The sequence below is a fragment of the Mesoplodon mirus genome (assembly GCF_964341445.2).
Source record: "Mesoplodon mirus genome assembly, chromosome: X".
Classification (NCBI taxonomy): Eukaryota; Metazoa; Chordata; class Mammalia; order Artiodactyla; family Ziphiidae; genus Mesoplodon; species Mesoplodon mirus.
In genome coordinates this window covers 122803153-122819970 of record NC_138981.1, presented here as the reverse complement: position 1 = coordinate 122819970, position 16818 = coordinate 122803153, and positions in this window count along the sequence as shown.

Below are 16818 nucleotides of genomic sequence, written 5' to 3'. Positions count from 1 at the left end.
TGGGCCCAGCCGCTCTGCGGCATGTGGGATCCTCTCAGACCGGGGCACAAACCCGTGTCCCCTGCATCGGCAGGCGGACTCTCAACCACTGCGCCACCAGGAAAGCCCCCCATGTTCTTTAATTGGGAAGATGTTTGGAATTAGGAGACTTCAGAGGGAGCTCAGGACCTATGGGGTCAAAAGTATAAAGATAGACCCTTATGACATTATTCGATTGGTGGCTCTGTGACTCTCTCTGAGCTATGGCTAATGATTGACATCATAAGTAAGACTAGGGTCTGCGTGGAACCTCAGGGTTTGGCGGATGCAGCTAAACAAACATGAGACAAAGAGGTTATCAGAGGGAAAGTGTGTGTGTGAGTGAGAGAGACAGAGAGACAGAAGAGGAAGAGAATGAGAAAAGAAATCCATCCCATTAAAAAGAAGCCTGCACACCAAAATTCTAAAACACAGTAAAAATAAGAAAGGTAGACCAAAAAACTCAATATTTAGAATATGTATTTATTATAAATTAAATCAATTTTGTGAAGCAACATAAAAAAGACTGTAAAATGAGTATGTTTAAAGAAAGGATAATTACAGATCAGTATCCACAATGTCATGTATCTGTCATCAATCTACAAAAATCATTAAGAGAATCTCAGAAGATAATAAGGTGTGGTAATTTGTGCTCTCACCTATCAACAGTAATTTTAAAAACATGGTAATTAATACAGTGTGGTATTGGTGGAAAGACTACAAACAGGCAAGTGGAACAGAAGAGAGCCTAGAAACAGACCCACTTACATATGGAAACTTAATATATGAAAGAGGTGGCAATTCAAAGTTGCTGGGGATAGAATAGATTATGCTGGAAAATTGATCATCCATATGGAAAAAAAATAAAATTAGATTATGCATCACACCAGGCACAAAAATAAATCCAGGTGGATTTAAGAACTCAATGTGAAAATCAAAACTGCAACACTTTTAGAATATAATAAGGAAGGCTGGCTCAACGACTACTGGATAGGAAAACATATATTAAAAAAGAAAGTAAGAAAAAATATAAAGGCAACAATTCTAAATATGGCTTATGTTATATTAAAAAGCTTTGGTAAAGGTCCCATAAGGTGCAACGACAAAAGCAAGCTTGGGAAATTTTATTTGCAACGTGTATTGCTGAAGAAGGATTAATATATAGAATTTGTTAAGAGTGACCAATAGAACAGGAAAAATAATGGTTAGATTATGATACATCCATAAAATGGAGAACTCTGCAGCTGTTAAATAATAAAGCCAGTCTATATTTTCTGATAAGGAAATATATCTACGAAATGTTAATAGTGAAAATAAGCAAGTCTCAGAACAGTATGTGTAGTATGCTACTCTTTGACTATACATATGTATTAAAAATGTATATACATATGTATTTGAATATCTATACATATTGAATGTATCTGAATATATATAGCATCTTTATTAGAGTAGACTGTCTTATATATTCATAGGCTACTCTACTAAAGATGCAACAGAAAAACAATTATTTCTCCCTTAGGAAGGGAATTGTGCAAAAACTAAAAAGTCAGACAATAACAAGGGCTAGAAGTGGGAAATTTCATATACTGCCAGTGGGAACATAAATTGACATAACCCAGTTTGGAGCAATTTCACAGTTTGCAGTAAAGTTGAATATGTGCAAATTCTTTGACTCAAAAATTATACTCTGAGATACATACCTAGAACAGTGATTCTCGAAGTGCTATCCTGAGATGCCTGGGGTTGGGTTGAGGGTATCTTTGAGATTCTTTTAGAGGGTCAGCAAGGGCAAAGTTATTTTTGTAATATTACTAAGATATTATTTGTCTTTTTCACTGTATTGGCTTTTGGACTAATGGAGTAAAATCAATGGTGGCATATAAGCATGGATCAAGACAGTGGTACCAAAACGTACTAGAAGACATTGTATTCCTCTTGGTCACGTACGGGGTGGGGGGGAAGAAACACAAAAAACGAGGAAGTCTAACTTAATGAGATCTTTAATGGATCAGTAGAATTTAGTGATTTTGTTAAATCTTGAAACTTGAGTGTGGGTGTTTTAAAAATATTGGTGATAAAATGAGAAATTCACATAAAGTACAAGTGCTGCATACCAAAATAATAATGTTGTCTTGAGAAAAAGCACTTCCTTGATTACTTGAGTTACAAACTGAGGTAACTGCTTTCATTGGTGGACTGCCATTTTTTCCTGACAGACCAACTGGCAGACAAATTACTGTTATTCGGGGTTGGACTTCTGGCAACATTTTCTCAGAAATGAATGGAGTCCATCACTTCAAGGAAAACAAGTGACAGTATTTGTTGCCAATGATAATGTTTGAAAATTCAAGTGAAAAATCAGCATCTTGGCAAATTTGTATCTACCTTGTGAGCCTGACAACTTCCCAATACTTAAAGACTTTCTGATGAGATTGGTAGTGATAGTAACCAAAAAAGAGCCTTTTTATAGTGCATAAATGAAAAGTGTCAATATTTGGAAGATCTGCCTATCTAAGGGAACTACTGTTTTCCAAATAACCAGTGCATGACATCACAAATCAAGCACCAGTAAGGACCCATAGCGTAAAATAAACCAATGGAATTTAATGCAAATGAGTATAAATGATTCATTAAGTTTGGTTACAAATTCCATATTGCAAATAATCTTTAAGAAACCACCATCTGCTGAGTTTTGACATAGTATCAAACAGGAATATCTACAATTATCCAACACACCCCTCTCTTTTCCTGTTTGATTTCTGTGTGTGGCTGGATTTCACTGATACATTTCAACCCAAACATTTCACACCAGGTTGAATGATGAAGTAGATATAAAAATCCAGATGTCTTTTTTTAAGCCACATATTGAGACACAGTATGTCTTAATGCAGTCTCACCCTACTCACTACCTATTTTTCTTTGAAACTAGAAGTTATATTTCATAAAAATGTCATTTAGGCTACTGGTTTATTATTGTTATATTTAAATTAATGAAACAAATTAACATTTTCTTAGTTTTAATTTCTAAACACTAAACATTAGGAGATATAACCCATCTTAACAAAAACCAACAGGATAGGGTGATAGTTATGGGAATGATGGGTAGAGGTTGGGGCCATTTTCTGATGAGATAATATTTACACATTAATATAGAGAATGTAAGCAAATGAACAGTGGATTCCTGATAGAGAGATGAGGAAATGCAAAGGCTCTGAGAGCATGCTTGGTGCCTTTGAGGAGCAGCAGGAAGGCCAGTGTGACTGTCACAGAGCGAGCAGGGGAGATAGTTTGGAGCTGAGATCAGCATGGCGGGCAAGAGCTGGATCACGGAAAGCGCTGTCCCAAAGGACAGTGTCTCTGTAGATGTTTGTGACACAGTTTTATGCTAGGAGTATCACATTGGACTTTCTCCCTGTGGCCATTCAAAGGCCATTGCACTTTACCCTTCGGTCAGATTGGACGGTTAGTGGGGCTGAAATCCCAGTAACTGAAAGTAGAGATGGGGTGCCAAGGCCCCCTTTGCTTGGGCCTTCCCACTCGGACACTGTTACAGGAAATGAGACAGAACCAGGATGCAGGAGGTGTGCTTAGCACACATAGGCCGGTTCACAGCATAGCCTGGCAGGGAGTCAACCCCTTCTATTTGATGCCAGATGAAACTGATATTTTCACGTGTCTCTCGTAAGCGCTTGCTTGGGCAGTTCATTGGGAACATAACATATATAAATGTGTCAGTCTTTAGTAAGTCTTTTCACCAGGCCAAAACCCAGGCTTTCCTCAACTTTGAGAGCATACATATAACAAAGGAAATGTGTAGTCAGATGTGATGTCTTATGTGTATTAATTTAACATTATTAGTAATTATCATACTGTGCAGTTTTCCAAATAAGTTATCATGTGTCTTCATTGGTTTTACACTCCTAGCATGTTGCATGGTGCCTTAACATATCATAGGTGGGCCGATACAGAACGAATGAATGGATGAAGTATGAATGAATGAATAAATGAATAGGCAGGTAATATTTGTGAGAAAGTACAACTTTAAGAGTGGGTACTATTTGGGAGAGAACTGTGTTTAGGAGAATGCTTCCACGTGCCTCCTGAGAATGCAGAGTGATATCCTGATGAGGGCAAGAGTCAGAAGGATGCCAAGGAACAGAGACAGTTAAACTGTTCTGCCTAAGAGACGGTCAGAATATCTGAAGTTAGAAAAAACAAAGAATAACAGAGAGAGGTTGGCCAACAGGATGGAAAGATGGAGCATTTTAGAGAAAAGTGTTGCGTGAGAAAAGTCCAGGGAGAGTTTTAAGAACAGGTACGTCCAATATTTGATTCTACGTTTGTGATCTTGCAGTAGGAGACCTTTTCTGTCTCTCCGAGTACCATTAAAATAGAATGCAGCTAAACAGCCTAAGTGGCCGCGTTGGGGGATTACTGTGACAGGCCGGTAGAAGGAACTGTGCTCTGCTCTGCAGTCATCTCTCTGCGATGTCTGTAGAGAACTGAACTGCCAGCAGGAGGACAGTAGTCCAGAGGTCCCAGCCAGTGTATTCGGGAGAGGTGTGAAGAAGCAGCTGCCACATAGAAATATTTCAGTTATTGATACATTTTTCGTTGTCCTTATTAATTGTTGCTGTTGCTGCTGCTGTTTGCCTCAAGTAATATTAGGTGGAGACCACTTTAGAAGGCAGAGGGGTAGTAGCATCATTGTTACATATTTGGTGGTTTGAAATGATATTCACAGATTCTTAGATACTCTTCTCTTTAAGAGGTGACACTGAATTCACTTTGAGTATGGGCTGAACTTAAGAACTTGCTTCCAGTGAAGAGAATATGGAGGAAGTGATGGCATGTTGCTTCCAATGATTACAAAAGGACTGTAGGTTTCTTCTGGGTTCTCTCGCTCTGTCTCTGTCTGTCTCTGTCTCTCGCTCTCCTTCTCCCCTTCCCCTCTGTCCACTGTCCAGTGAGGAGCTGAGGTCACACGAGTAAGCTTGGGGACGGATCCTTTAGTCACAGTAAAGCCCATCTTACAGCCTGACTTGCAAGCTCAAGAGAGACCCTGGGCCAGAACCACCTGGCTAAGAAACTAGCCAGGTGGATTTCTGAGCCATAGAAACTATGAAATAACGATTTTTGTTTGCTTTAAGCTTGTAAGATACAGATGATTTATTACACATCAGTAGATAACTGATACACATATGATTATTCTAGCTTACAGAGGATAAACTGAAATCCCCAGAAGTCATTGAACATATCCCCAAACACAAAGCTATAAATTATCAGAATTGACATTCAAACCCTAGTCTTTTGACTCCTACTTCATTACCCCTTCCATTATATCAGACTACCACCAGTCATATGGAAGTAAAACATTTCTTATATTTCCAGATCTGGAAGAGCATTATTCACTCTTAATCAGAAATAACAAAATATAAAGATCAATGATTTTATCGTTCTCTGTATATCTTAAACAAACAAAAATACAAACTCTAAACCTCCAAAAACCAATTCTTAGAACCAGAAAGCAGCAAAGAACTTTAGAGATATCTGTCTGGAGTTTTACCACTCTAGACAGAAAATGAGGGAAATTTACTGACAAATGCCATGGCGTGACTTAGAGAGGGAGCAAGGACTCAGACTTAACATCACCTGGATAAAGAAAGCATTTTTGAATTTTGGTATTAATGTACATACTTGGTTCCCTGAGGACAGTGGCTTACAAGTTCATATAACTTCACAGACATGAGGCTTGGCACAATGGCTGCCACAGAGAGCCGAAAGTCTCTTACCTGGCCTCTTACTAGATTAATAATGCTCCTCATTCCTTCTATAAAACACACCAATTGACACTCGAATGCACACTGAAAATGCACAGCAAATAGCTGACCACTTCTACACCTCTGGACCCACCTGTTGAGTTTCATGCTTACCAAGAGCCGTTATGTTTGTTTCCCAAACCTCTTTATGTCAAATGTACTTGCTATTGTAACAATTTTATTTAATTGAATATTACATAAGTGAATTAATATGAATTTTAAAAGAGAGCTTTTTTTCTGTGAAATCTAAATTTAATGATTGGGGAAGAGTTGATAGAGGTGTGTTGTTAATTTTAAAAATTGTCTTAGAGTTAGGTATGGGGGAGAGATTGGAAAAAAATACAACCAAAATCTACAAGCATTCTGCACCTTAATCCCTTCATATGTGTCCTCAAATTTCTGCTACATTTCAAAAAAAAGTGAAGCTTGATGTCAGAGATGATGCCATACCATGTGGTTTATATAATAATGACCATGAGAAATTGAAATCAGAGGACCCACACTCAACGTAAAGGTCTTGACCCTACATCAAGAAAATCATTTATATGATTTCATATTAGATAAATTATCTAAGGTATGTACATGTCATTGTTAAATGATTTCCAGTTTCAACCAATGTTTTCAATTAATCAACCAAGTTTTGGTCACAAGCATGTGAGATAATCTTAGTAAGTGTTGAATGAATGAATGAATGGGAAGTTACATGGGGTAGGTAAAACAAAGCGCCTTACAGACTCAAGGCATTTTTCAGTTATTTGAAAAATGTGTCAACACTATTTAATGTACATCTGAATGTCAACCCTATTTTCCATTACTGTCTATTTAGAAGACATTGAAGTGAACATAAACAACTTCCAAGTCTCTCCTTGTTTCATGTTGCACTTATCTCCTTCCTTGACAGAACAGATTTGTTTCTTTGGGTGTCTTGTGAAAGTTTTCTCTTGGCAGCTCTAGCTGAGTGGCTTCCATGCTGGGTGAGAGTTTGCAAGCAGCCTATTTTTCCAATGCCATACACAATGTGATGTTGGTTTCTGACAAAGGAGTTTCCAGGGCTGCTAAGCAACCATTAGCGATGGCTAAAAATAGGTAGCAGCCATCATATTATGGGACTTGGGAAGCTTAAGGAGGTTTTATAAGCCAGTAACTCTGGTAGATAATTACTATCAGATTCTGCTTTTGAATTGGATTAAAAATACAGTGTGTGTGAATCTGCAGTCATTTGTACAGCAAAAGCTGTTCCTCAAATTAAAGCTAGTTTTTATTGATTTATTTTCATGTGAGTTCTGTTTAAAAATATTCATTGTATTTGATCTGGGTAGACACTGTCTTCATGTGTGCTTATTTCCATGAATTAAAGACATGTACTAAATTAAAGACATGTACTAATGCTATTACATGTAATGTAATAGCATACAAATATAGAACATGGGCTTGAAACTTTCTTCTGAATGGACCATCCATCAATTTCTCCAGATGTTTAGCTTTCCATATCGCCACTACAGCATGGATTTATTTTCCTGTGCATTTTTTCATTTTTGCATTCATTCATTTAACATTAATTGCCTGTCTTTACCGTCATTTTTCTATCTCTCCATCAACTATTCTTCTTTTGTTCTTCACATTTATTTATCCCCCCTAGCTCTATTGCTATGCAGATGCCCATCTCCATCAACTCTTGATGTCTAGTTATCCATGTAGTGTCATAGTACCTTCTCCTCTTCATTCATCCATTTCTTTATTTTGTGGTTTTACTGACCACCCTTCTTAACTTGAATCTCCATCCCTTTCTGACCCCTTGATTTTTTTGTAAAAAAAAAAAAAAAAAAATTTCTTTGTAGCACCTGACACCCTCACAATAATGTCTAACTCTGAGCTCAATGAGGACAGGGATCGTAAGTTTCTTTTTGCTCACTATTGTGTCTCCACTGTGTAGTAGAGTGACTGGCACTTAATAGTCACCCAGTGAATATTTGTTGAATGAAGGCAGAAATGTCTGCATGTATTTGTATTCTCATCCACTTCAGTCTCCTTTCCACCATCACTTCATCAGGTTCTCTCTTATTATCATCTTTCTGTTATCAGTTATTCCAACAGATGGTCAGGCTCTCTACCCATCATCCCAACTATTCGTCTATCCATCTCTATCCCTAAACCTCCCTATATGTATCTGAGCAACCATCTAACATTTTATTAGTATATTATAAGATCTTTTTGTTTATATATCCTTGCGTCAATGTCTCTTTCATCTCCTCTGTCACTCATTAATCCATCATTCTCCATCGTGCCTTCCTACCTAAATTACCTTATGTATTACTTCAATGTAAAATGATAGGTGTGTACAATTTTTAGTGAAAGGCCCAAAGGAAGGATTACAGAGAGTTTACATCTTTCTTCCATTTATTTTATATGAATTCAATTACATGAACTCAGCAAATAAAGAGAAAAATAGCATCTTAAATAGTGCCTGCCACTCCATTTAATGAATGTAGTCCATAAATGGAACATGAGATAGCTGCTGCTCCCAAAGTCATTTTTAATGAGATTATAAAGTAGAAAAGCAGGTATTATTCATACAACATGGCCTTAAAACAGCAGCCAACTATTTCTTGTGCAGCTCACCCAAAGAAACAGCAATCTGTTCCAAATTTAGAGGAAAATGACTACGTTGGATCTATTGAGAGACAGTATAGTGGTTTATATTACAGCATTTTCCGATGGGAATGTCAAGTTTGACTATTGATAATTGTCGCCTTATTGGCTGCCTTTTGGAACTTAACCTCTGTGTAGCATATGACTCCACCATAGCGATTATCCATAGGGCAGAAGGGGAAGAGTGAAGCTTAAGCTTCGTTTTGAAGGGTTATTTGAGATTTTTCAGGCAGAAAAGAAAGGCAGGAGTGGTCAAGGACGAGGGACGACAAACTGCTCACCAGAGTTATTGAACTGAATTTCTCAAGCACATGTGCATCTTTCTTGATCTCTGTCATTATGTATCTAGTAGAGTATTATAGTCATGACTTGGTATATCCACAAGGCATTGGCTCCAGGCCCCCCCCATGAATTCTAGAGTCTGTGGATGCTCAAATACCTTATATAAGATAGTGTATTATTTGCACATAACCTACTCACATCCTCCTCTATACTTTAAATCATCTCTAGATTACGTATACCTAATACAGTATATGTCATGTAAATAGTTGTAAATACAATGTGAGTGCTATGTAAGTAGTTGCACAGCAAATTCAGGCTTTGCTTTTAAGAACTTTCTGGATTTTCTTTTAATATTTTTGATCTGTGGTTGGTTGAATCCATGGATGAGGAACCCACGGTTACAGAGGACTGATTGTGTATTAATCTACCAAAGTAATCCATGAATAGGATTAAACATTGAAGAGTATAATATAATGAAAATGAATAGTTCCTTTGTTTTATTTATCAACTTTAGACATTGTCTAAAGCTGTTGTAAGAAGCAGTTTGCATGCAGGTTGAAACAAGGACTCTGGAGCCAGCTTGTCTAGGTTTGAATATGGCTTCACCACTCTCTAGATGAGTGACCTTGGTTGGTTACTTTCTCTCTCTATGCTTGTTTTTTCATCTGTAAAATAAGAATAAAAATAGCACCTTCCCTAGAGGATCACTCTGAAAATTAAATGATTTAATATGTTTGAAGTTCTTAAAACAGTGGCTGGTACAGTCTTATTGTTGATGATGTTGTTGTTTTCTTGCTTTTAAATATTGGAATTTTAGCTTGCTTACATTATCACTCATCTTTTCTCTCTTCTCCTCCCTTTATGGTTCTATCATTATCATCTGCAACTTTAAGCAACATTAGCTGCTTCATTTCTCTTCTCTCTTTTCCCGTGAGGATATCAGTGGTTTCACCCTCCCTCCCATCCTGTTCACCTTTCAGGGTTGGTCAGTTCTATTTTGATCTTTACCTTTCAAAGTTGATAACAGTTTTAGTCTGTTCTGTAACCATGATGAAGATTTCTGTGGTTTGTCCAAAACTCTAAAATGGAAAAAACATAATAAAAATGAATTTACATTGGCAGTGTAAATGGTGGTCACTGCAGAGACAAGCAGTATACTTAAGACCACATTCCTATCTCTCCAGGTCCAATGTCACAGCTACTTAGCTATACAAAGGAGAGTGTTCCAAGAATCCATTTCAGTTGGATATGCCCTTTCCATAAACCACATTGATTTTACCATAACCTCAAATTTCTCTAAGATAGCATTTGTTGTATCGAGTCTATCAGTTCCTTCCACATCTCAGAATCTTCCATTCTGGATCCCCTGTCCTCACCCTCCCAGCTGGACTGCTGGTTTTGTAGGATACCTGAATAGCTGTTTTCCTGGAATTTCCCTTACTGTTTGACCAGATCCTATTTTCTTCTTCTTCCTGGTTTACTCCTTTTGTGTTCTTCCTAAAGTACGTTCCCAAGTAACATTCTGAAATACATGAGTTGCAAACTTTGAAGTCCGTGCTGCCTGAAAAGTTCTTCATTCTGCCTTCACGTTTCATAGTCTGGTCAGAATAAAATTTCGTACACACACACATTTTCCTTTCAAAACTTTGAAACATTTCTTTATTGCCTTCTAGCATCCAGCATAACTGATGACAAGTCTGATGTCAGTCTGACACTTATTCTTTTGTATGTGATTGGGTTCTTACCCAAACCCACTCCACCCCGCCCCTCAGGAAGATTTTATGTTTTTTAAATTTTTATTGCTATTATAAAGTTTTACAATTATATTCATAGGGAAGAGTCTTAATTTTCATTTATTGTTCTGGGCCCTTTGATCTGAAGACTTGTGTACTTTTGCTTTGGGAAATTCTCTTCTATTATTTACTGGATATTTTCTACTCATAGACTCTGTGTTCTCCCTTTGCAGAACTTCCATTAGTCATAATTTGAAACTATAAGATAAATTCTCTTTTTTATGTTTTCCCTCATATTTTTTCTCTTTATTTTGTTCTCCTTTTTGGAGATTTGCTTATATTTATCTTTGTCTTTATATTGAAAATTTCATTGGCAATTATATTTTTAACTTCCAAGTCCTCTTTCTTTGTTTCTGATTGTTCCTTTTCCATGCTTTCTGTTTCCTTTCTATGGATTTGCTATCTTCTTGTACCTCTCTCTGGAAACTGATTATACATATTTTGGAAGTTCTTTTTATTCCTTCAGTTTTGTCTGTTTTTCTAGACTGGATGTTTTCTTTTTATTTTCCTTTTTTTAAATTTCTGTACATATTTTACCTCAAGTATCTGGTGACACTCCTTTGTTTGTATTTGAGAATGAGGCCTTAAAAAGCTTCCACAGACTGCTCTGTACATGGGTGGAGATTTTGACTGATGGGTTTCACTTTATTGTAAACTGGGCAGAAGCTTTTATGTATGGGGAACTACTAAACCATGGAAAGCCCACTATTTTACTATGAGATGCAGATAGCCAAATGATTACCTCAGTTCTCTCCGGTTAATTTGATGTCTCTAATACAGAACATAATTTTTTCAGTGAAGTATCTTACTGCTGGGAGAGTTCTACTTCTTGCCTGATATTATAGGGTGAGAAGCTCCACAAACCTGCTTCCCGGGGAAATTGGTGGAAATTATTATATAAATTCAAGTCTCTGGAAATGGTCCTAAGGACCTACAGCAAAGGAAGACACACTTATTCAAGAAAATCTAAAGTTCTGGAAGAAAAGTGAGTCTCTGGCTTTTGAACTCAGAACCATTACCTCCCTTTTCTCTCAGAGTTCAGTGAGACAAAAACTCAATTCCAGCTCCCAGTCAGAGGGCTATCTCCCTGGGAAGGGCAGATGTCAACATTTCTTGCCTTGCCTCCAGCTACCCCTTGTTAAGTGTAAATTCTGGGTGACTGCAGCAGGGATATGGCAGAACCCTTCTTCTGTCCAACCCACACTCATGAGACTAAGAGCCCACTTTGGGTGAAACTCTGCTAAGAATACTGGACCACTGATCACCCTTGTTCTGGTTTGTGGGATGGTGATTCCATGATGGGAGAGACAAGCCGGAAGAAACTGAGACTACTGACCCTCTCCACTGAATATGCAGACCCTAAACTGGGGGCGTTACTCACGGGTAAATGTGACATTGTCCCACCCTCAGCTCCAGAGCCATGGCTCGGAGATTTTGCTTGGGGGAGTAGGGGAAACAGGTTATAAAATAGCTCCAAATTTCTTCCAAAAGGAACAAATTTCATTTGCAACAGAGTGGGAAGTTCAATCCGAAGAATGTTGCTATGGACTAAGTCGTGCCTCCCGCCCCCGACACCCCACAAATTCGTATGTTGAATCCGCAATACCCAGTGTCATGGTATTTGGAGACGGGGCCTTTAGGAGACAACTTAAGTTTAGATGAGATCATGAACGTAGGGCATTCATGAAGGGATTAGTGCCCTTATAAGAAGGAACACCAGAGAACATATTCTCTCTCTTCTGGCCAAGTGAGGACACAGTGAGAAGGTGACTGTCTGCAAGCCAGAAAGAGAGCTCTTACCAGAAATTGCCCATGCTATAGAGTTTTGATCTTTGACTTCTAGCCACAAGAACTGTGGGAAACTGAATCCCTGTTGTGTAAACTACCCAGTGTCTGGTATTTTGTTATAGCATCCCAAGGTAAGACAGGTTTTCTCAAAACACAGTAGAGTTTTTGGTGAAAGGCCATTGGGAAGAGATAGGTACATTAATTTGACATGTAGGCTAAACCATAGGCTGACTTCTAATTCTAGAGAGAATTGGAAAAGAGAAAATTGGGAGGAGCCCTCCTGTCATAAAAATGGATCTCAAACACTGACCTTGCAGACTATGTGTGTAAAAGAGACTACCTTTGAATCAATCTGTGACACAATTTATGCCCAAGGACACTGTTGAAAATAGTGGAGCAATCAGCCAGTGATTAGTAGAGTTTAACAGCTGGGAGTGGTTAAGGAACAAGGCAGTCAAAGAGAGCTCTGCCCCAACCACTGTCATCCCAGGGAGAATGTGGGCATATCTAAGGCTTTGCACCCTGAAGTGCAACATCAGGGGCTTCACATTCCTGGAGGATATATACATACTTCATTAAAATAACTCTGCCAGTCATTAGAAACCAAATAACAAAAAGCTCGGGAGAAGATGGATCAGTATCCAGAGTTAACTACAACATATTTTCTAGAGTGTCCATGTTCCAACAAAGATTACAAGACATGCAAAGAAACAGGAAAGTATGAGCCATATACTGGAAAAAAGAAATTTCAGAAACCAGAAACTCCCCACCAGAGCAAACAGATGTCAGATTTAATAGGAAAAGACTTCAAAGTAACTATTATAAATGTATTCAGAGAATGAAGAAACAATGATTAGGAAGTAATGGAAAGTATGACAACAAAGTCACATCAAACCAAAAGCATTAATAAACAGAAATTATAAAAATCAAATGGAAATTCTTTAGCTGAAAGTACAGTAACTGAAATTAAAATCACTAGAAGGTCTTGACAGTAGGTTTAAGTCAGGGAAGAAAAAATTAATGATTTTGAACATAAACCAATAGAGACTATGCAATCTGAACAACAAAGAGAGGGGAAAAAATAAAAATTTTAAATAAGGCTCAGAGAAATGTACGGCACCATTAAGCACACCACCATGGATTTTATTGGTTAGTTTTATGAGTCAACTTGGCTAGACTTTAGTACCAAGTTATTCATTCAGACAGTCATCTAGATGTTTCTGGGAAAGTATTTTGTAAAAGTGGTTAACATCTACAATCAGTTGGCCTTAAATAGAAATCACCCTCAATAATGTGGGTGGGCATAATCCAATCAGTTGATAGATTTTGGAGCAAAAACCTACATTTCCTTAGAAGAAATTCTGCTTCAACACTGCAAAAGCAGGTCCTGTCAGAGAGTTTCCAGGAGGTGGTAGAAGCACGCCTGTGTTGGGCTAAGGAAATGACTGCAAATGGTCACTCAAAACCATAGGAACAAATGATGAGATTAAGAAATGGTAGAGATGAAAGTTAAGATAGCAAAAGCTATAATTGTTTACTTGTTTTCATTGTTGTATCTGAGTTTCTTTAAAACACAAAAGTATATAAAGCAATCATTCTAACAATGTAACATTATACAGTGGTTGCTACCTTTATAGATGCAATATGCTTAATGATAATATCACAGAAAGGGAGAAAGGGGATAGAGATATTTAGGCATATCATTTCTATATCTCAGTGAAAAAAGTATAAATCTTTAGCTGATTCTGAGAATTTAAGATTGACATGGTAAGCTCTAGAACAACCAATAAGGAAATAACTTAGAAAAAATTAAACTAAAATGCTGCATTAGTCCCCTCTTACCATTCCTTTTCAGTATTGTACTAAAAGTTCTAGCAAGTTCAATAAGATAAGAAAAGGAAATAAAATATATACAGATTGCAAAAGAAGAAATAAAACTGTTCACAGGTGACATTATCATCTGTGTAGAAAATCTGAAAGACTTGATTTTGTGTAAAAAAAGAAAAACCCTTTTGGAACTAAGGGATTATAGCAAGGTTGCAGATGCAATGCTAATATAAACAAGTCAATCACATACCAGCAGTGGAATTTGAAATTAAGAACACAATATCATTTACATTTGAACCACACCCCCCGAAAAGAAATATTTAGGTAAAAATCTTAACAAAATTTGTACAAGAGCTGTATGAGGAAAACTGCCAAACTCTGATAAACAAAATTTTTAAAAAAAGAAATAAATGGAGAGATACTGCATGTTATGGATAGGAAGACTCAATATTGTCAAGATTTCAGTTATTCCCAACTTGATCCATAGACTCAGTGCAATCCCAGTCAGCATCCCAGCAAATGATTTTCTGGATATTAACAAACTGATTCTAAAGTTGATTCCAAAGTGTTCAGACAGAGCACTGAAGGAGAAGGACAAAGTTGGAGGACAGACATTACCTGACTTAAGACTTACATAAAGCTATCAAGACACTGTGGTATTGGCAGAAGAATAGACAACTAGATCAATGGAACAGAATAGAGAGCCCAGATACAGACCAACATAAATACAGTCAGCAGATCTTTGACAGAGGAGTAAAGGCAATACAATGGAGCAAAGATAGTGTTTTTGACTTACGGTGCTGGAGCAAACTGGACATCCACATGCAAAAAAGTTAATCTAGACAGACCTTACACCTTGCATGCAAGTGTACCCAAAGTGGATCACAGACCTAAATGTAAAATGTGAAACTGTGAAACTCCTAGAATATAACATAGGAGAAAACCTAGAACCACAAGAAAGCTGGAACAGTTGTACAGAAATAGTAGGCTTTAAAACAAATAAATATTGTTAGAGATAAAGAAGGAAATTTTATAATGACAAGAGTCCATCCATCTGAAAGGTATGACAATTTTAATCACATACACACCTAAAAAAAGAGCACTAAAATACATGAAACAAACTGACAGAAATGAAAGGGAAAGAAGATGAGTCAACAATAATAGTTGGGTCAATAATAGATGAGTCAATAATAATAGTTCTATCCATTAAGGATAGAACAACCAGGAAGAAGATCAACAAGGAAATATCAATAGAAGATGTTAACAGTATAAACCAACCAGACCCAGACATATAGATAGAACACTGCTACGTAACAGCAGAAAGGACGTTATTCTCAAGTGCACATGGAACATTCTGTAGGATAGACTATATGCTTACGCCATAAAACAAACCTTAATAAATTTAAATGGATAGAAATGCTAACAATGTATATTCTCTGACCAATCTAATTTATTGAAAATAGAATTCAATAACAAAAAGAAATTTGAAACAGTCATAAATATGTGGAAATAGAATAGCACACTCCAAATAAGCAGTTGGTCAAAGAAGAAATCTGAAGGAAATTAGAAGTTCTTTGAGATTAATTAAAATAAAGACACAACATACTAAAACTTATGGGATGCCACTACAGCAGTGCTTAAAGGGAAATTCATAGCTGTAAATGCCTATATTTTTAAAAAAGTAAGATCTCAAATCAGTATTGTAACTTTTCACCTTAAGACAGGGGAAAAGAAAGAATAAACTAAACCTAAAGGAGGCAGACGGAAAGAAATAATGATTAGATTCTAGAAATTAATGACATATAAAATAGAAAAATAGAAAAAAAATCAATGAATGTTTCTGCATGTTGGGTGCATCTATTCTCCATAATTTTAATACCTTTGTTTTCAGATACAAATACCACAACTCCTGTCCTTTGTACCTGGATTTCTATGTCCCGATTTTGTCAGGAATTGAACATGGCAGACAGGTTTTCTCATTGAATGTAGGTCCTCAGCATGTTTTCTAGGGTGTGGCTTCCTCTGCTTTATGTCATCAGTCCTTTATCTGCTTACCATCTTCTAGATATTTGTTGAATCATTTCTTTTTGGTGGTTCCCTTCCTATTCTGTTTGTTGTTATTTGTCATTTAGAAAAATCCCTTTATTGTTAATTTATTGGTCTCCTAGGAGGGAAAATATATAAATGCACATAATTGTCATTTTGAACTTGAAGTCCTAACTTAATTTTACATTGTATCATCACAGAATGGATTTTCATCAATTTCCTGAGCATAAGTCAGTGACTACTATTTTAAATATGAGCATATACTTAATTTCAGGCATTGTTGTGTTAGTTAACCTGCTGATTCTACTTCTGATACGTCTGTGACTGGGAAAGAAATTTTTATAAATGCAATGCTGAAATGGATTAAAGCCTGCATATGCTTGAGTGACATGTTCATGTTACTGCATTGAGCCACGATGTATGGTGTAGAATTTAAATGTTAAACATTTATTTCTCCTATTAAGATGTTATATGTTTAAATGTTGAAATTTGAAGAGTTGATTTCTTTTTTAAAATTACACATATTCTAAATCAGGGAATTCTAAAGTAAAATGTTACTATGCCACTAGTATTTTTCATATGATAGCATTTTACAT